The sequence below is a fragment of the Callorhinus ursinus genome, unplaced genomic scaffold (genome assembly GCF_003265705.2).
Source record: "Callorhinus ursinus isolate GAN/ISIS: 27379988/994484 unplaced genomic scaffold, GSC_fseal_2.0 scaffold2, whole genome shotgun sequence".
Lineage (NCBI taxonomy): Eukaryota > Metazoa > Chordata > Mammalia > Carnivora > Otariidae > Callorhinus > Callorhinus ursinus.
Window position 1 is genome coordinate 109193544 of NW_027397064.1, and position 22416 is coordinate 109215959.

Genomic DNA, 22416 nt, shown 5'->3' on the forward strand with positions numbered 1-22416 from the left:
GCAAGCATTACCTTGTATGGTACTGCATTATCATTAAGGACAGGAATGGGATCAGAATTCTCACTATCATCATTATGTTGGACATGGCCGAATAACAAGTTAAAAAGTGTTTTAAAATGAATTATAGTGTTGGAAAGAGGAAACACCATTTACACACATCTATATACTAAAGATAATAAGAAAATAAAATGAATTTGGTAAATCAGCTAAATACAAATGAATGTACAAGAATGCTTTGCTGGATATCAGCAATAGTCAATTAGAAAATGAAAATGAAAAATATCCATGCATTCCACAACACAAAACAAAACAATTAGGTATAAATCTTATAAGAAATATGCAAGATACATAACAAGAAAGTTTTAAATTATATAACTTAAGTGTATGTCATTAAAGAAGATCTAAATAAACAGACACTATGTATCTTGATGGAAAATTCAATATTTATAGTTTTCCTCTTCCCATTAACTTGCAGAACATAACAAAAATTTTCATTTCGCTTTCTGTATTTTTCATGGAAATTCATATGGAAGAGAAAATGCAAAAGTATAACTGATAAAACATTTGACATAGAAGATTAACAAATAACAGGAGGTCTATGTTAAGCTAATACATTATTGCAACATTATAATACATGCACAAGGCTCAATCAACTGATTAATTGAATAGAAGAGTAAATTTTACTATAGACTCAAAGAGTTGTGGTAATCTATAACTGTATCTGTGATTAAGTAGCACCTCAAATCAGCGGGGAAATAGGGCATTTTAATAAACACTAATGGAGTAATTGACTACACATTTGGAAACATAAAATAAGACATCCAGCTCATGCCGTGTAATAAATAAATCAGCTGCATTAAAGAGTCATTTTTTTTAAATACACATATTAGGGGAAAAATTAAGAGACTGTGTAAAATGTTTCAGGGAATGGCACATAATCTAAATACTTTCTATAAAACATTTACAGATAATTTGACCAGAAACTAAGAATAACTTCTAGAAAAGAAAAAAGAGCCATTAATAAACTGACCAATGACAAACTTCTGGGAAACAATATTTAACAGGTTAGAGATTACTATTTATAAATATATAAAGAACTTCTAAGAACAAATAAGGAATATGCAAATAATTGGAAAGAAAAATGGGCAAAGGATATTAATAGGAAATTCACATTAAGAACAACATATGAAAAGATGCCCAACCTCAAGGGGAATGTACATTTATGCCATAACACTATACTTTGTGTTGTTGTTCAGTTTTGCAAAAATTAAAAAGATTAATAATATCCACTGTTGGCAAGAATGTGGAGAAACAGGCATTGTTACATGCAGGTTGGTGAAGCTTCTAGGGAATGAAGTGGTTAATCTGTTCAAATGTAAATGCATATGCCCTTTGATGAAGAAATTTCACTTCTAGGACTTTAGCATTAAAAAAAAGCTTTCATATACTTATAAAGATGTATGCACAAAGATGCTTATTCCAGCATTTTTTTATTTTCTTTTTTTTTCTTTCTTTCTTTCTTTTTTTTTTTTTTTTAGAGAGAGAGCGAGAGAATGATAGAGAGCATGAGAGGGAGGACGGTCAGAGAGAGAAGCAGACTCCCTGCAGAGCAGGGAGCCCGATGTGGGATTGAATCCCAGGACTCCAGGATCATGACCTGAGCCAAAGGCAGTCACCTAACCAACTGAGCCACCCAGGTGCCCTTACAGCATTTTTTATAAAGGGAAAATTTGAAGCAATATAACATCTACTCTAGAGTATAATGCAGTCATTAAACAGAATGATGTAGACCCATGTGTACTGACAATATTTCTGAAATATTGTTAAACAAGAAAAAGAAAAATGCATAATATAGTTCTGTTGTTTTGAAATTTTATAATGACATTTAAAATGATAAATCTCCATACAAAGAGAAGTGTGTGTGCACAGAAAAGTATCTAGGAGTTTTATCCTGCCTAGCTGGCGGGGATGAGCCCTCTGTGGGAATGCACTTGTGTTCAGGTTGTTGTGAGGTTAGTATGAGCTAACCTGTGAGAAGCACCACAGCTAGAGCCCATTATTATTGCAGAAGACAAGTTCTTTCTGAGGTTGAAGGTGATCTCAAAGTGCAGCATGTTATTAAGCTGCACTCTTTAATTCATTGACCTTAAGCTCTGACACATCATCTTAGAAAGCCTCCTGTAAATTCCTTCCACCCAGCAGCTAGAGGCCCAGGTGTGGAGGCTGTGGGGCATGAGGGCACTGGGGCTGCACTTTCACTGGGAAAGCCCCAGGAAGGTGGGGAATGAAGATGCAGTTCTCTCAGCCCTGTCACCTCTGCTGGGGCAAGTTATTAATGTGTAAGCTGTTCAACCATGTTGTATTAATTGTGTCTCCCAGCTAGTGCCAACGTGACAAGATTAGCAGAGAGCATAGTTATTCATCAGTGAGTTGTCATGGCTTAATTGTCCTTTAAATGCATCAGAATGTAGCAGAGGTTGAAGAAGACAGGGACAGCTCCCATTAGCTTCCCTGAGAACAAGCACATGGAGACAAAGAGAAAAATGAAGTAGTTTCCAAGCAAATAGTGAATCCCAAAAAAGCTGCATTAGCATTGTAAAAGGAGATTTTAGAATGGAGGCAGCAAGCCTAGCTAAGAGAGTCTCTTTTTAAAATAGGGTCGGGGTCATAAGGGAGGGGGAATTTATGCAAGTCCTCATAGGAGAAACCATGGACTTTCTTTTTTTTTTTAATTTAATTTTATTATGTTATGTTAATCACCATACATTACATCATTAGTTTTTGATGTAGTGTTCCACCCATTCATTGAATGCATATAACACCCAGTGCTCCACTCAATACGAGCCCTCTTTAATACCCATCACCAGGCCAACCCCTCCCCCCTCCCCTCTAGAACCCTCAGTTTGTTTCTCAGAGTCCATAGTCTCTCATGGTTTGTCTCCCCCTCCGATTTACCCCGCTTCATTTTACCCTTCCTACTATGTTTTTTTTTCTTTTTTTTTTTAACATATAATGTATTATTTGTTTCAGAGGTACAGGTCTGTGATTCAACAGTCTTGCACAATTCACAGTGCTCAGCATAGCACATACCCTCCCCAATGTCCATCACCTAGCCACCCCATGCCTCCCACCCCCCACCACTCCAGCAACACTCAGTTTGTTTCCTGAAATTAAGAATTCCTCATATTATTGAAATCAATATGATAAATGTCTTTCTCTGATTGATTATTTCACTTAGCATAATATCCTCTACTTCCATCCACGTCATCACAAATGGCATGATTTCATTCTTTGATGGCTGCATTATATTCCATTGTGTGTATATATATATATCACATCTTCTTTATCCATTCATCTGTCAATGGACATCTTGGCTCTTTCCATAGTTTGGCTATTATGGACATTGCTGCTATAAACATTGGGGTGCACATAGCCTTTCAGATCACTACATTTGTATCTTTGGGGTTAATACCTAATAGTGCAATTGCTGGGTCGTAGGGTAGCTCTATTTTCAACTTTTTGAGGAACCTCCATACTGTTTTCCAGAGTGGCTGCACCAGCTTGCATTCCCACCAACAGTGTAGGAAAGTTCCCCTTTCTCCACATCCTTGCCAACATCTGTCCTTTCCTGACTTGTTAATTTTAGTCATTCTGACTGGTGTGAGGTAGTATCTCATTGAGGTTTTGATTTGGATCTCCCTGATGCCGAGCGATGTTGAGCACTTTTTTATGTGTCTGTTGACCATTTGGATGTCTTCTTTGGAAAAATGTCTGTTCATGTCTTCTGTGCATTTCTTGATTGGATTATTTGTTCTTTGGATGTTGAGTTTCACAAGTTCTTTATAGATTTTGGATACTGGCCCTTTATCTGATATGTCATTTGCAAATATCTTCTCCCATTCTGTTGGTTGTCTTGGTTTTGTGGACTGTTTCTTTTGCTGTGCAAGAGCTTTTTACCTTGATGAAGTCCCAATAGTTCAATTTTGCACTTGCTTCCCTTGCCTTTGGCAATGTTTCTAGGAAGAAGTTGCTGTGGCTGAGGTTGAAGGGGTTGCTGCCTGTATTCTCCTCTAGGATTTTGATGGACTCCTGTCTCACATTTAGGTTGTTCAATAATTTTGAGTCTATTTTTGTGTGTGGTGTAAGGAAATGGTCCAGTTTCATTCTGCATGTGGCTGTCCAATTTTTCCAACACCACTTGTTGAAGAGACTCTTTTTTCCATTGGACGTTCCTTCCTGCTTTGTCGAAGATGAGTTGACCATAGAGTTGAAGGTCCATTTCTGGGCTCTCTGTTCTGTTCCATTGATCTCTGTGTCTGTTTTTGTGCCAGTACCATACTGCCTTGATGATGACAGCTTTGTCATAGAGCTGGAAGTCCGGAATTGTGATGCTACCAGCTTTGGTTTCTTTTTCAACATTCCTCTGGCTATTCGGGGTCTTTTCTGGTACCATATAAACTTTAGGATTATTTGTTCCATTTCTTTGAAAAAAGTGGATGGTATTTTGATAGGGATTGCATTGAATGTGTAGATTGCTCTAGGTAGCATTGACATCTTCACAATATTTGTTCTTCCAGTCCATGGGCATGGAACGTTTTTCCGTTTTTTGGTGTCTTCCTCAATTTCTTTCATGAGTATTTTATAGTTTTCTGAGTACAAATTCTTTGCCTCTTTGGTTAGACTTATTCCTAGGTATCTTATGGTTTGGGGTGCAATTGTAAATGGAAATCCTTAATTTCTCTTTCATCTGTCTTGATGTTGGTGTACAGAAATGCCACTGATTTCTGTGCATTGATTTTATATCCTGCCACTTTACTGAATTCCTGTATGAGTTCTAGCAGTTTTGGGGTTGGAGTCTTTTGGGTTTTCCACAAAAAGTATCATAGCATCTACAAAGAGTGAGAGTTTGACTTCTTCTTTGCTTATTTGGATGCCTTTGATTTCTTTTTGTTGTCTGATTGCTGTGGCTAGGACTTCTAATACTATGTTGAATAGCAGTGGTGATAGTGGACATCCCTGTCATGTTCCTGACCTTAGGGGGAAGGCTCTCAGTTTTTTCCACATTGAGAATGATGTTCACTGTGGGTTTTTCATAGATGACTTTATGATATTGAGGTATGTACCCTCTATCCCTATACTCTGAAGAGTTTTGATGAAGAACCGATGCTGTACTTTGTCAAATGCTTCTTCTGCATCTCTTGAGAGGATCATATGGTTCTTGTTCTTTCTTTGGTTAATGTATTGTATCACGTTGAGTGATTTGTGGATGTTGAACCAACCTTGCAGCCCAGGGATAAATCCAACTTGGTCGTGGTGAATAATCCTTTTAATGTACTGTTGGATCCTCTTGGCTAGTATTTTGGTGAGAATTTTTGCGTCCATTTCATCAAGGATATTGGTCTGTAATTCTCCTTTGATGGGGTCTTTGTCTGGTTTGGGGATGAAGGTAATGGTGGCCGCATAAAACGAGTTTGGAAATTTTCCTCCCATTTCTATTTTTGGGAACAGTTTCAAGAGAATAGGTATTAATTCTTTAAATCTTTGGTCGAATTCCCCTGGGAAGCCATCTGGCCCTGGGCTTTTGTTTGTTGGGAGATTTTTGATGACTGCTTCAATTTCCTTAGTGTTTATACGTCTGTTAGTTTTCTATTTCTTCCTGGTTCAGTTTTGGTAGTTGATACATCTCTAGGAATGCATCCATTTCTTCTGGATTATCTAATTTGCTGGCATATGGTTGCTCATAATACGTTCTTATAATTGTTTGTATTTCTTTGGTGTTGGTTGTGATCTCTCCTCTTTCATTCATGATTTTGTTAATTTGGGTCATTTCTCTTTTCTTTTTGATAAGTCAGGCCAGGGGTTTATCCATCTTATTAAATCTTTCACAGAACCAGCAGCTATACTCATTGATCTGTTCTACTATTCTTTTGGTTTCTATTTCGTTGATTTCTGCTCTGATCTTTATGATGTCTCTTCTCCTGCTGGGTATAGGCTTTGTTTTCTGTTCTTTCTCCAGCTCCTTTAGGTGTAGGGTTAGGTTGTGTATTTGAGACCTTTCTTGTTTCTTGAGGAATGCTTGTATTGCTATATACTTTCCTTTAGGACCGCCTTTGCTGAACCCCAAAGATTTTGAACAGTTGTGTTTTCATTTTCATTTGTTTCCATTAATTTTTAAAATTCTTCTTTATTTTCCTGGTTGACCCATTCATTCTTTACTAGGATGCTCTTTAGCCTTCATGTATTTGCGTTCTTTCTGCCTTCCCTCTTGTGACTGAGTCTAGTTTCAAAGCATTGTGGTCTGAAAATATGCAGGGAATGATCCCAATATTTTGGTACTGGTTGAGACCCGATTTGTGATCTAGCAGGTGATCTATTCTGGAGAATGTTCCATGGGCGCTAGAGAAGAATGTGTATTCTGTTGCTTTAGGATGGAATGTTCTGAAGAGTTCTGTGAAGTCCATTTAGTCCAGTGTGTCATTTAAAGTTTTTATTTCCTTGTTAATCTTTTGCTTAGATGATCTGTTCATTTTAGTGAGGTGGATGTTAAAGTCCTCTACTATTATTGTATTGTTGTCAATGTGTTTCTTTGCTTTTGTTATTATGGCTTATATAATTCGCTGCTCCCATGTTAGGTGCATAGATTTTTACAATTGTTAGATCTTCTTGTTGGATAGACCCTTTAAGTATGATATAGTGTCCTTCCTCATCTTTTATTATAGTCTGGTTAAAATCTAACTTGTCTGGTATAAGGATTGCCACCCCAGGTTTCTTTTGGTGTCCATTAGCATGGTAAATGATTTTCCACCGCCTCACTTTCAATCTGGGGGTGTTTTTCGGTCTAAAATGAGTCCTTTGCGGACAGCATAGTGATGGGTCTTGTTTTTTAATCCAATCTGCTAGCCTGTGTCTTTTGATTGGGGCACTTAGTCCATTTACATTCAGGGTAACTACTGAAAGATATGAATTTAGTGCCATTTTATTGCCTGTAAGGTGATGGTTACTGTATATTGTCTGTGTTCCTTTCTGGTCTATGTTACTTTTAGGCTCTCTCTTTGCTTAGAGGACTTTTTTCAATATTTCCTGTAGGGCTGGTTTCATGTTTGCAAATTCCTTGAGTTTTTGTTTGTTTTGGAAGTTACCTCTCTTTCTATTTTCAATGACAGTCTAGCTGGATATAGTATTCTTGGCTGCATATTTTTCTCATTTAGTGCTCTGAATATATTATGCAAGTCCTTTATGGCCTGCCAGGTCTCTGTGGATAGGTCTGTGGCCAATCTAATGTTTCTACCATTGTAGTTTACAGAGCTCTTGTTCCAAGCTGCTTTCAGGATTTTCTCTTTGTCTCTGAGACTCATAAGTTTTACTATTAGATGTCAGGGTGTTGACCTATTTTTACTGATTTTGCGAGGGGTTCTCTGTGCTTCCTGGCTTTTTTTCCCAAGATCTATTTATTTGACAGAGTGAGTGAATAAACACAAGCAGGGGGAGTGGGAGAGGGAGAAGCAGGCTTCCCGCTGAGCAGGGAGCCTGATGAGGGGCTCGATCCCAGTACCCTGGGATCATGACCTGGGCTGAAGGCAGACACTTAACGATTGAGCCACCCAGGCGCTGCACCTCCTGGGTTTTGATGCCCACTTCCTTCCCCAAATTAGGGAAGTTCTCTGCTATAATTTGCTCCAGTATAACTTCTGTCCGCCTCTTTCTTTCTTCTTCTTCTGGGATCCCAATTATTGTAATACTGTTTCATCTTATGGCATCACTTATCTCTTGAATTCTACCCTCGTGATTCAGTAGTTGGTTATCTCTTTTTTTCTCAGCTTCTTTATTTTCCATCATTTGGTCTTCTATATCCCTAATTCTCTCTTGCCTCATTTATCCTAGCAGTTAGAGCCTCCATTTTTGATTGCACCTCATTAATAGCCTTTTTGATTTTGACTTGGTTAGATTTTAGTTCTTCTATTTCTCCAGAAAGGATTTCTCTAGTATCTTCATGCTTTTTTCAATCCCAGCTAGTATCTATATAAAGTCATTCTGAACTTTAGTTCCTACATCTTACTAATGTCTGTATTGATTAGTTCCCTGGCAGTTGGTACTGCTTCTTGGTTTTTTTTTTTTTTTGAGGTGATTTTTTCCATCTTGTTATTTTGTCCAGAGGAGAATAGATGAATGAGAGAACAAAAATGCTAACAGGGTTACAATGACCCCAGAAAAATATACACTAAACAAATCAGAGGAGACCTGAAACCAGGGAAAAAGAAAAGGGAAGAAAGGAAAAAGATAAAAAAAAAGAATATGATCAAATATGATCAGGCTGGTGAATAGATTAGTGTCACACATTAGATTTTGGGTGTATTTTGTTCTGTTAGAAGAAAGTGTCTCCCAAAATTTTTAAAGAAAGAAAAACTTATATATGTATAAAAATAAGGGTAAATACAATGAAGGGATGGAATATACTGTAAAGTAAAAATTATAAAAGATTTTATAAAAGGAATTGATAAGATAAGAAGTTGGTTGAAAAAAGAAAGAAGAGAAATTAAAAAAAAAGGGAGAGAATGTGATCAGGCAGGAGACTAGTACAAAGCCATAGACTAGAGATTTAGGGTATATTTTGGTGTGTTAGAAGAAGCTGTATCCCAAAATTTTAAAGAGAGAACAACTTATATATATATATATATATATATATATACCAAAAATAAGGTTAACTACTATGAAGGGATAGACTACGACTCTAAAAATGAAAAATAAAAAAGATTTTTAAGAAAGGGATTGATGTTGGTTGAAAAAGGGAAAAAGAAAAATTCAAAAAAAAAAGAAAATTAAAAAAATTAACTTTGAAAGACTGAAAAATCATGGGAAAAAAGCCTTGAATTCTATGTGCAGTATTCCCCTACTGCTGGAGTTCTGCCGTTCTCATTGATCAGTAAACTTGGTCTTGGCTGGCTATTCTTGCTGATCTTCTTGGAGAGGGGCCTGTTGCAGTGGTTCTCAGATGTCTTTGCCAAAGGTGGAATTGCCCTGCCCTTGCTGGGGCCTGGCTAAGTAATCTGCTCAGGTTTGCTCTCGGGAGCTTTTGTTCCCTGCAAGCTTTCGGTACAGCTTTGGAGGATGAGAGTGAAAATGGCGGCCTCCCAATTTCCACCCTGGAGGAGCTGAGAACTCGGGTCCCTACTCCTCAGTGAGCCCCTAGAGAAAAACAGTCAATCACTCCCATCTCCCCAGTCTCCGGCCTCACTCCATGCTCAGCTGGCCTGTGACCTAGCATTTCTGTCTCTGGCACATGACCCCGTTTGGAGTCTCCAAACCCAGCAGATTCCTGTGGTGTGCTCCTGCACCACTTCTTCTGGGGGGAGGAAGGGGAGTTTCCCTGGGTCTGCCGCTTGTTGGGTCCCTGCTCGAAGCAGACCATGGTTTTTGGCAACTCCGAGCTGAGAGCCCACTCCTCGGCTCCAACTTTGCAGCTGGCTTCCCTGCTCTGATACCTGGGAGCTCTGCCACACTTAGGCACCCCCAGTCTCTCTGTGACCCTGAGAGTCCTGTGACCACACTGTCCCAGTGAGAGTTCTGCCCTCTGATTAGCCACTGGAGCGATGTCCCTCAGCGGAGCAGAGTTCTAAAAGTTCTGATTTTGTGCTCAGCTGCTCTATCACTTGCCAGTAGCCAGCTGACAGAGGCTCCCTCCCCCTGTGGTCTGTCTTCCCGAATATAGCCTTATATTCACTTCTCCACACATCCTACCTTCTAGAAAGTGGTCGCTTTTTTGTTCATAGAGTTGCTGCTATTCTTTTCTTCGATCTCCTGTTGAGTTCATAGGTGCTCAGAATGGTTTGATCCCTATCTAGGTGAATTCCCGAGACTAGACGAAATTTAGGTCTCCTACTCCTCCACCATCTTGATCATCCTCCACCCCATGGACTTTTAAAAAAACCTTTTGCCAACTGCAAGCCCTCAGCCTGGAGTTAACTTCTTCATCACCATGACACCTGAATCATAAGCATTCTTCATTAGGAAAGGAAACAATATGGTTTAAGAACCCTCAATCCCTCATTTGCATATTAATCCAACCAATCCAGTTAATCTAGTTTTAATCCCTGTTGTGCAAAGAGGACCTAGATGAGAACTGCACTTCTGACTTTTCCCCTTTACTTTGCCACCTCTTTGTGTTTTTTGGATTGCAATTTGGCTTTCTACTTGAATCTGTGTCCCCTGGATTGCAATTCTAATTTCCAAAATAGATGCCTGTTTGCTAATTTTCAGTGAATTCTTTCTTGGTTGACAGCATGCATTGCTCTTCCCATTTTTGTCATGTCCTTCCTCTAACCCTGGCATCTGTTTATTAATAATCATAGTAGCTACCATCAGTTGAGGGCTAACCATATGCCAGTCGGTTTAGAACAGCATCTCATTTGAATTTTGGAATAACTCTGTGAAGTGATTATTGTGTTATTGCAATATGCCCATTTTACAGATGATTGACACTGAAGTTCAGAATAGTTAGGTGACTAGTCCATGTGTTCTGTGGCATATAAGTAGTAAAACTGTGAATAAAACTCAGTGCAAACTCTGTTTGTGCCTGTGTGTATTTGTGTGTGTTCAGGAATGTGTTGACATATTGCCCCATGTCTGAAATTCTGTCTTATAAGACCTAGTTTATGTAAGATTGTCAGACATGTCAGAATGCTTCAGACAACTTGTTTTGATATCTGCATCCTGAAGGAGTGACCTTCATTATCTAAAGTTGTACTGTTTAGTAGAACTCACTCTTGCACCCAGTTTCCCATCAGTTTACTGACACATGGGTTCAAAGAAGCCATCAAGTTATTCAGGGACTGAAATATCCATGTTGTCCCCTCGAAATGGCAATCCCAGCTGGAGACCTGGCCTGCTTCACCCTAAAATCTCTGATTCATGTGGCTTCACAACCAGCCACCAAAGGAACTGTGTACCCTTATCTGCATTAGGGTTTTCCCTGGCTTTCTTCATTTGAAGGTAAAATCTTTCCCTGAAACCTTTGGATTTTTCTTCTTTGCCTAAGCCTGGGTTCACTGCTTCTGGAAATGTATCATCTCTAATCATTTCCCTGGACCAAAGAAACTGGTAGCTTCTAGCTAAACTTTCTGAAATAAAAATCTCTGCACTTCCTGTTTCTAGGTAAATGCATGAGGGAGGCATTGGGTTCCCTCTCGGTGTGAAGGGATCTTACTGGAAGAAAGGTGTAGGGATTAACACTGGCTGGCTTGTTGATTTCAATGGCAAAACAGAGCAGAAACAGCCTGGCCACGTTATGCTTAAATCAACTCCTTATCGCTCCCTGTGTATGAATTTTACCATGTGACCTTTGTGGTTTCCTCCAGCTAAATAGGCAGAGTCTATTTCTCCACCACTTGACCTTGTTGGCCTGGATGTTATTAGATTTGTTGCAAGCAGAGGCATAAAGAAGTGCTGTGTGACTAGGTTTTTGTATCCTGGTGCTGCTGCCTCTGCCATGATAGCATGTTTGGATGGGGCACCTGTAGGATGGGGGACACGGAACGGAGCCTCCATGGTCACCCCAGCCAGGCTGCTCTAACTCACCTGCAGCCAATGCTGGGCCCTGGACATGTGGCTGAACCACTTAACCACTCCACACCTGACTGCTTCAGACATGGGAGGAATAAGCACTTCCCTTCTCTAGCAGGACACTTAAAACTTTTTTTTTTTTTGCAAAATCTGAAAAGCAAAAATGTATATATTATAGAAATTCATTTTTGTCTTCATTTTTAAACATTTTCTTTCTACTCATTTTCTCAAATTGATTTAATTTGAGATTTATTGATTTAATAAAAATGAAGCCTATTCATTATAAAGAATGAGAATAATACCAAAAAAGAAAGTTTTAAAACTACCCCAGATTCAACTGCTCAGCAACAAACATCTCAGTGTCAGGTGGCCCTCACCTCAGATATCTCTCTACCCACATTGATTCTAAAAGGAGCAAGTATAGATAAAGAAATATCTTTCAATAAAAATGGGATTAGTGACATCTACTATTTTCAATATAGGATAATTTTATTAAATTTTACTTCAATTTAAGAGAAGAATATGGGTGATATTTAAATGAAAGGAACTGGAATGTTCAAATAAATGTTGCCTTCCACAAAAGGTATTATTTTATAAAAGAGCTCCCTGAGATCAAGAATATGAAAACCATTAAGAGGTTGGAGCCATTATGTTTTAACTCCTTGCCTCAATTTCACAAAGTGTTAATTATTCTCTATGAAAAAATGGTGGGGAAATCTGCATTCTTATACTTTCTGCCATCATTTCTCTGGATTTGTGTTGGTGATGTTTGCAAGGTGAATGACATTTGCATTCTATTATGTAGCACTATCCCCACTGTTGTTTAACCTTCTTCTACATTAAGTGGATTTGATACTCATGAGTCCTTTTCATAACACCTCTCACTTCCTGGCTGGGCTTTTACTTTGATTTATCTGCTTGCTTGACTGGATTTTATCACTGAGTGGCCCTCCCTTTCCCTGTCTCCTATCAAGGTCCTAGAGATGCTGGATTCTGAAATCCCTGCCAGCACAAGATTGTCTGTGACCTTGGTAATGAAAGGGAAACTTGCCTGGGTAAATGATGGTTTCTTTCCCTTGGAACTTTTTAGTTTACACGCTATATCCTCTGTTGGTGGCTTCTCCCCGCCCCCCCATACAGTATGCAGGATAGGAAATGTATCATTTACACCATTTGTTCTCTAGTTTTAGGTGTTGCCTGGGCCTTTGTTCATGCTAGTGGGCTGTGATTTTCTTTTACTGTCTCATGGATACAGCCCATTTTTGGTAGTTTTACCTGCAGCTGTTATCCCTGCGAACAAGCGTGGCCAGGTATAATATTCATAAGTAATATTTTATTGCTCTTGTAACTTTCTCTTCATCCCACTGTCTTTTAACTCTGGAGGTTGCTGTGGAGCAGCCTGACACCAGTCTGAGTGATCCACCCCTGGCCCTGGACATCATTCTCCCTTGCTTCAGTTGCTTGAATGCTTCAAATGAGCCTTTGTCCTTCATGTTTATTGACTTATCCAGGAAATACTTCAACGGCATTCATTCTGTATTAATGTTTCCTGGCATGTGGTTCATCTTTTAGATTTGTTTCAGTCCATGTTTTTCATAAAAACTTTCATTATATTTTTTAAAAGATACCCTGTCACTTTTGTGGGGTTCCCACTTCAGGGATAACAGTTCATCATGTCTTGTCTCTCCTTTGTGTGCCCTCCATTTCTGCTATCCTTTCCCTGATTGGTTTAATGTGCGGGTCACCTTGAACTCACCCTCCTCCATGGTCATAACTGACTATCTAGCTTGTTTTGGTAGTTTTATTAATATTGTTGCTTTGGTACTCAATTTTTAAAAAGTTCTCTTTAAAACCTTCTCTGCATTTTTTCCCCCAAATTCAGAGACTATATTTATTTGTTCCATGAGGATGAACAGACTTGGTTCATCTGAACATGTATTTTATGTGTTACCTTAGGTTCTTAGAAGCAAAAGGCCATTTACGGATCTGACTACACATAGAGACAGATCAGATTTCTTGACATTCTTTTTCAGTCTCTCTTCTCTATAATTAAAGGCATAATGTACCCACTCAGGAACATACCCAGCTATATGTTTATTATAAAATAGCTTACACATGAAATTTTCACCATCACTGTTCATACGTACTTTTAGTTGGTGAATGAAGCAAACCAAATCAGACTTAAAGTATTTTATCAGAACAAAATATGCTGGAGGTTGCTCACACAAATTCAAATATTGTTATATCAGTAGTAGCAGAAAACTGAAGTATTTTAACAGCCTAATGTACTTAAATAGGACATTAGAATTAGTGATTTGGGGTTTCTATTATCTTTTCACCATTAAAATCCATAAAAATTATATGTATTGACTAATAGCAATATTATTCTTTAGAAGTAAACTAATTAGTATTTACTGAAAAAAAAACCTAATTTAGTCAATAGGGAAAAAAGTGCAGATGAAATTCTATATAATTATTTTTAAACACGTACCGTAGTAACTCTCTCCCAGATGACTGTATATCATATACACAAACTTCCCCCAATATTGGCTGATGAGTAACTATTCTAAGGCAAATTTATTGTAGCAGTGCAATATTTAAATAGCTGAAGAGATTCCTGTGTGAAAACTTTTTGAATGGACTCTTCATAAAAAAAAGTATATGAATGACCAATAAGCATTTATTTTTGATGTAGTGTTCCATGATTCATTGTTTGCGTATAACACCAAGTGCTCCATTCAATACGTGCCCTCGTTAATACCCATCAACAGGCTAGCCCATCCCCACACCCCCTGCACCTTTAGAACCCTCACTTTGTTTCTCAGAGTCCATAGTCTCTTATGGTTCTGGTCCCCCTCCGATTTCCCCCCCTTCATTTTACCCTTCCTACTACCTTCTTCTTCTTCTTCTTTTTTTTTTTTTAACATATGATGTATTATTTGTTTCAGAGGTACAGGTCTATGATTCAACAGTCTTACACAATTCACAGTGATCACCATAGCACATACCCTCTCCAATGTCTATCACCCAGGCACCCCATCCCTCCCATCCCCCACCACTCCAGCAACGCTATTAGTTTCCTGAGATTAAGAATTCCTCATATCAGTGAGATCATATGATACATGTCTTTCTCTGATTGACTTATTTTGCTCAGCATTAATACCTACCAGTTCCATCCACGTCATTGCAAATGGCAAGATTTCATTCCTTTTGATGGCTGCATAATATTCCATTGTATATATATATATATACCACTTCTTCTTTATCCATTCATCTGTCGATGGACATCTTGGCTCTTTCCACAGTTTGGCTATTGTGGACATTGCAGCTATAAACATCGGGGTATATGTATCCCTTTGGATCTCTACATTTGTATCTTTGGGGTAAAAAACCAGTAGTGCAATTGCTGGGTCATAGGGTAGCTCTATTTTCAACTTTTTGAGGAACCTCCATACTGTTTTCCAGAGTGGCTGCACCAGCTTGCATAGCCACCAGAGCGTCGTCCTTCAGTGGAGCCGACTTCTAAAAGTTCCAATTTTGTGCTCTGCTGCTCTATCACCTGTCAGTAGTGGCTGACAGAGGCTCCCTCCCCCCGCTGTCTATCTTGCCAAATATCACCTCGGATTCACTTCTCCATACGTCCTACCTTCCAGAAAGTGGTTGCTTTTCTGTTCATAGAGTTGCTGTTATTCTCTTCTTCGATCTCCTGTTGAGAATGGTTTGATCCCTCTCTAGCTGAATTCCTGAGACCAGACGAAATTTAGGTCTCCTACTCCTCGGCCATCCTGCTCCTCCCCCCCTCTTCTCTGCATTTTAATTGTATCTTTTAACTCATTCATATTTTTATGTGGTCTCCTTCTGGTGTGAAGGACTCACAGGAATATTCTCTTTGTCTTCAGGCTCTATTTTCACTTAGACTACTTCATTTGTCCTTTGCAAGCTATGTATTTTCTTCCCTTTTCATAACTTCTGAGGTATGTTTGTTTAGTTTCTATGTCATTTCTGTCTCTCTGCCTCACCCTTAATTCCATTTGCTGTAAAATCATTGGGCAAATTTTCCTTGACAGTTTTTCTGCCTTTTCTGACATGAACTGCCTTCCTCTCAGGGTCTCAGTTCCAGGGCTGAATTGTGCTTTATATACCTTTGTTTTTTTTTTTTCACTATTCCCATGGTGCCATACTTTCTTGGGGCATTCAGTGGGCAGCCCTCAGTTAATGGGAACCTCAGACTCCTTCCTGCCTCTCTGAGAGCCAGAAGGGTGATAGGTGGGCTTCCTTCCGCCATCTGTGGTTGACCTTTTTACTTTCCATGTTGGCTTATTTACCCCATAATCACCCTCCCTCCAAATTTGGGGGCATGAGAGAACTCTTGGGATGTTTTAAACTTCTTTGTCCAATTTAGCCTCTGGTTGTAGGGAAGAGTAAGTGCCTTGCTGAACTAAAACACTCTAATTTTTTTAACCTGATTTCCTTTTTTCAAGCTATGGAATGATGCACCATTTCCCTTCTTTGGAAACAATAAAATTTTGCTGATTTCTGCCCTTTTGTTGGAGAGAATATCTGTGATCTGGCTTCCCTCTCCCATCCTTATCCCATTTTATTTGACATCAAAGCCTCCAGCAGTCAGAACTGGGCCACACACAGTGTATATTTAGAAGTACTGCCATCCTTCCAGGACTGCATCCTCTTGCATTAACATATCAGTTAGAAACATGCTCCCCACACAAGTGAGGAACTGGATTTTTTTTTCTTGCAAGATAAGAGATATATCATCTTCATTTTGCACTATATAAAACTGCAGTTAGGAAATTAAATTCCACATGAGGAGGAAAGATGTTGAGGTCACTTTCTATCACATGAAAATGCAGCATGAGAGACAATTAAAAGGCAGAAGCCTGGGTTCACAACTCCTTCAGTGCAGGTCCTAAAACAACCATGTCCTCTGTCCCTCATCCCAGGGGACTAGACGACAAGGGGTTTATCAGTCCCCAAACAGAGCTAAAGCCCTGTGTGTAGGGCATAGTGAAAGAGACCATCTGCTTGTGAGGTGTATTTTTTGTTACCAGTATAAGCTGTTAAATTTAAGAAAAATATTGTGGTGGTGAAATAGAAATTCACTAATATATATATACACACACACACACACACACACATATATATGTATATATATATATTTTAAATCAAATTCCTATTAATTGGGGTGCCTGGGTGGCTCAGTCGGTTAAGTGTCTGCCTTCGGCTCTGGTCATGATCCCGGGATCCTGGGGTCAAGCTCTGCATTTGGCTCCCTGCTCAGTGGGGAGTCTGCTTCTCCCTCTCCCTTTGCTCCTCCCCACTGCTTGTGCTCCCCCCAAATACATAAATAAATAAAGTCTTTAAAAAAATTCCAGGTGGTTAACATACAATGTATATTAGTTTCAGGTGTATAATTTAGTGATTCAGCACTTCCATAAAACTCCTGGTGCTCAGCACAAGTACCCTCCTTAATCCCCATTATCTATTTCACTCATCCTCCCACTCACCTCCCCTCTGGTAGCCATCAGTGTGTTCTCTATAGGTAAGAGTCTGTGTCTTGGTTTACCTCCCCCTTTGTTGCCACTAGCTTGTTCTCCTTGACACTGACACTATCCCCGTCCTTCTCCCAAATGCATACCTGGGAAGATACAGGATGCTATAGAAAGTCCAAAGGTGGAACTTGGGTACCTCCTCTGGTTTGAACTGTACCTGCACACAGGGCAAGTTCCAAGGGAATCAGACACCTACCTGAAACAGGAAGCAAATAATAGCAACATCAACAATAACTCATGACAACCGACATCAATTATTGTCTACTGGGAGTCGGGAACCATGTTATTTGTTTTGCAGCCATTATTTCATATACGTTGATCCCATGATACAGATAAGAACATAGAAGAAAAAAAAAAAGTTAGGCTATGTATACAAAATCATACAACTAGAAAAGACCAGAATTAGAATTTTCCCCTACATCTGTCTCTGAAGTCCAACATATATTAACTTTTCCTTCTTTTCATCTGACCCCAAAAGATATGAAAAGGACCTAGAACTTTTTTTTTAAAGATTTCATTCATTTATTTGACAGAGAGAGACACAGTGAAAGAGGGAACACAAGCAGAGGGAGTGGGAGAGGGAGAAGCAGGCTCCCCGCTGAGCAGGGAGCCTGACGCAAGGCTCCATCCCAGGACCCCGGGATCATGACCTGAGCCAAAGGCAGATGCTTAACGACTGAGCCACCCAGGCACCCCAAGACCTAGAACTTTTTGAAACAACCCAAATCAACCCTCAGTACTGTATAAACGTAGGGTCCCTAAGACCTTCTAAGAGTGAATAAATTGACAAAATCATGGAAAATAGAAAAAGACCCCATCATTCAAATACAAATTTCAACTTTATGAGTTAATAGGGGTGCCTGGGTGGCTCAGTTGGTTAAGCGTCTGCCTTTGGCTCAGGTCATGATCCCAGGGTCCTGGAATTGAGTGTGCTTCTCTCTCTTCCTCAGCTTGTCCCCCGAGCTCATGCTCCCTCTCTCACTCTGTTCTCCTCTCAAATAAGTAAATAAAATATTTTTTAAAAAGTTAATAGAGAATATTCTCCTCAGATGCCAAGGCAATGTCCCTTCCACAAAACAAAACAAAATGATAAGTAGAACATGTTGGAAATCTCCAGTTGAGAGACCACTGCACCATGAAAATGCAACTATTTTTAGATGAAAATACAATTATAGCTGACCCTTGAACATCATGGGTTTGAGCTGTATGGGTCAACTTGTACATGGATTTTTTTCAATAAATATATTGGAAAAAATTTAGAAGCTTGCAACAATTTGAAAAAACTTGTGGAGGGAACTGCATAATTTAGAAATTTTGAAAAAATTAAGGAAAGTTAGGTATTATTGTAAGAATACAGTATATAATACATATAACATACAAAATTTGTGTTAATCAACTATTTATGTTATTGGTAGTAAAGATTCCAGTCAACAGTGAGCTCTTAGTACTTAAGTTTTTGAGAGAGTCTAAAGTTGTATGTGAATTTCCACTGTGCAGGTGTTGATATCCCTAACCCCCTGCATTGTTTGAGGGTCAACTGCAATTTATTTGAAAATGTATTGTAGACAGTGAACACTAAAGTAGATATAAGAACAAAACCAAACCAGTGAATTAGAAGACAAATTACTGAAATTCTTCCAGGATTAAGGAGAAAAGGTGATGATAATGATGATGAGACAGGTGGGAGTCCTGTGGGATGCACGTAGGTGATTATGTTGTAATAATTGAGTATTAGATGAACATTTCCCCTGAGCTGAATAAAGACATCAATGTTGAGATCAAAAGGCATCACCAAGAGCCAAACAAAATCAATCAAGAGATCCACATGGAGATATAATTTAATGCAACATCTGGATCAAGCTGGGAGAGAGTTGTCCACAAAGGGAAGATGCAGCAGTGATACTAAAGTGCACCTAGGTGGGTCCTGATGCCTGCTTGGGAAGTGTCTGCAACCATCAGAATTGTGTAGCACCCTCATTAAAGATTGAGGGACTGTCCCCAGACCTACTGAAGCAGATTTTCCAAGAGTGGGGTGCAGGGTCTCTTTCCCTAACAAGCTTTCCAGGAGATTCTAAAGTGCAGCTGGGCTTGGGGACCACTGCTGGCTGGATGCAATCAGATAGAGGCCGCATAAACTGGCCAGCTACACAAATGATACTCACTAACCAAAGCTTTCTTATACATTAACAAAAACAGTTAGCAAATAAAATGAGAAACAAGTCCAATTCAGGAAAAATATCCCAGAAATTATCTCAGCCAGAAATGTGCAAAACCTGTGTGATCCAAACAAGTGCATAAATGACAAACAGTGACACATAGTGAGTTTCAGGTTGGGAAAATTTAAACTTGTTTTTCAGTTGGGACAAGACGCTCAGGAATTCATGAAAATAGTGTTATTAATTCCTTGTCTGTCTGCTAAGGGGAGGTTTGGCAAGAGTGATAAGGGACAGACATTTCAAGTCTGGGGTAGAAGGAAGTTCTGAGTCCCTGACTGAGCCAGTAGGACCAATGGAACCAGCATTGGATAGAAAGGCCATGGTCTTAGTTGCTGTCCTGATTCTCCCAGTAACCAGTGACCTTGGGGAAAAATATGGCTCTCTCTCACTTGCTGTTGGGTTTTTTGAATAATGCATGATTTTTCTAATTACACAATCAACAAAAACTCAAAAATGAACAAACGAAACACTCCTGAAAAATACAGAATGTTACCATATGCCCGCCATTCATGTTCAATGTTGTGTGTGTTTTCTCAGTCATTCCTGCAGTCCTGGGTATGGCACCTGTAGGAAGCTGTGGTGACACTGCTTGACTGCTGTTCTTTACACTTGGTGATGGACTGTGAACCTCTGCATGTCAATAACCTGCTGCAACAAGGTTTGTAGGGTCTCATGCATGGTTGCTTTGTCATTTATATGACTGCTTTCCTGTTTTTAAATATTTTGGCTCTTTCATTTTTTCACTATTAAAAATGACTTTGTAATAAATGTTCTTGGACTTAGAAAGTTGCTGCTTTTCCAATTTTTTCTTTCTATGAGAAGTACCAAGAAGTTGAATTGGTGTCATAGGGTAAGCTTATTTTTAATAATATACTAATAAATATGTGCTACATGACTACAAAGACGGATAGTCAGGCCTGCTTACCTCTTCACCTCTTAATCTATAGAATGAGGTTCTATGACATGAGCCTCTTGTTTAGAATTTTCACAGCCACTCTTTTTTTTTTTAATAGGTGAAAGAGAGTTTATTTATCTATTTATGTATCTGTCTTGATCTAGAAAAGACTAGGGGTGGCTTAAAAAGGGATTATAGTAACTTTATGGAAAATGTTCAAGATCTTAAATATATTACTCTCCCCAAAAGTTGGCTGCTTCCAAGCTTGATTTAATATTTTGCATGTTTTCTCTCCATTGTTTCATAAATATATTTGCTTCTCCTTTTTGCAATCGACATCTGACAGCTGATTTTTGCTGTTTTGTCAACTGACGTTTCACCTTCTGCTTCACCATCTCCGGAGGAATTGTTGAACAGCTTAAAACACTGCCTGCAGAAGTAACACTCAGAGTTCTTGTTCTGTACTGTTTAGTATCTTCTGTATTTTCTTCATCTCTGAAAGGCCTGATTTCTTTGTTTAATGATGACAAGGCAATCAGATGAGGGCATGCATCTTCATACTTTTCATAGCCCATGGGGATTCCTCCTTGACCTGCTTTACCATCTTGCCTGGTGTCATATTCAGTTTTGTTTTTCTCCTCAGAACACTCAGTTACAGAACTACCGTCAACATCCTGCCCTTTTATTTCTTCTAAAGCTTGAATGAATTCAGGTATTTCAAAACTGTGTGCATCAGCACTCTCCTCTGACAAATAATCTTCCTTTATTTGCTCAAGATTTCCAGATGATATGCAACAGCAGTCAGCTGTTTCATCTGTAGAGTTTCGATCGCTCTGATTTTTTAAACTACAAACCTTTCCTTTCTCTGACATCTCTTCATCAGAATATGAGAATTCAGACCTGTCTTCTGTTTCAATATTTTTATCATCTGGACCTACTGGATGAAGCAGTTCATCATCTGCCTGCATTTCCTTTGTGTAGCCACTGGCAGAAACCTCTACATCAAGAGACTCCTCCCTCCTGATATCACTAAAAGTTGGATAAAGCTCACTTTCATAGCCAAAACGTTTCATGAAGAAATCTCTAATGCATTTAACATCTCTGTCAAAATACCATTCAGCACTGTGATGAGAAGTTGAAACCATCTGTGGAAAGTCGATCATGGTGATGTGGTCATCTTTATCCAAAATGAGATTAAATTCATTAAAATCTCCATGAATCAGTCCATGATTTGCAAGTTTGACAATTAGTTCCATAGCTTCATCATATACTGATGCAGGATCTTCAACATGGTGTATCTGACATAGAGGATAGCCATTTATGAGTTCCATGACCACTGCATGGCGATTATAATCAATTGGTTTTGGTACTGGGAATTTCCTCTCATACAATGCCTTCATATAGGCAAATTCCTTCATGGCAGAGAGACGAGATAAATAAAGCCAAGACATGTTATGCCTGTGTTTATGATAATCACGTTTGTTTTTCAGATTTCGAAAGGAGGTTCTTCCCAATCTGTGAAGCTTTAATGCAAATTGCTGCCCTTCTTCATTTGCAACAATGTAAATATCAGATTCTTTGCCAACACCCATCTGGTTTCCAACAGACCCAACTACCTGTCTAGAAGAAAGTGTTTTCAAAGCTAGGTAATCATAGCCTGCATTTGTCAGCTGGTAGCCCTGGACAGTTTTGGTACGCTCCCAAGCTATGAGTTTATGTTTCACTAATTCTCTTAAAACTTTATTACAGCCACCATGTTTAAGGCTGGCTATAGAAGCAACTAAACTGCAGGGAACTATTTCATGGTTCTTCATGCCCATTTCAACCAAAGTCAGGACCCTGAAGTCATCCCGGCTCATGTAACATAACTTGGCCACATTCACTTCCCCCATGGCGGCTCAGTATCAAGCCAGGAAACTCCTTCACAACAGTTGGAGAGCACAAGGTAAACCTGCACACTAACCTCTCTGGTGCCTTACCCACAGCCACTCTTTTGACAGCATGTAACTAGCACTGTGGTCCTCACTGGCCTAGGTCCTGCCTACTGAGTTGACATTCAAGGCTCCTGGCCTGTGGAAAGGCCCATTCTGATGGGAAGATGGACAAGGAGAGAGACAAACTCCTGTGCCCAGGGAGAATTCTGGGGCTTGGGAGCCTGCAAACTCCCTCAACTCTGAATAAT

General features: G+C 39.2%; 1 pseudogene; it reads right to left on the reverse strand.

Moving 5' to 3' along the window:
- Positions 1-20380: 20380 nt before the first annotated feature.
- Positions 20381-22196, reverse strand: LOC112811302 (serine/threonine-protein kinase RIO2 pseudogene; annotated as a pseudogene).
- Positions 22197-22416: the final 220 nt, after the last annotated feature.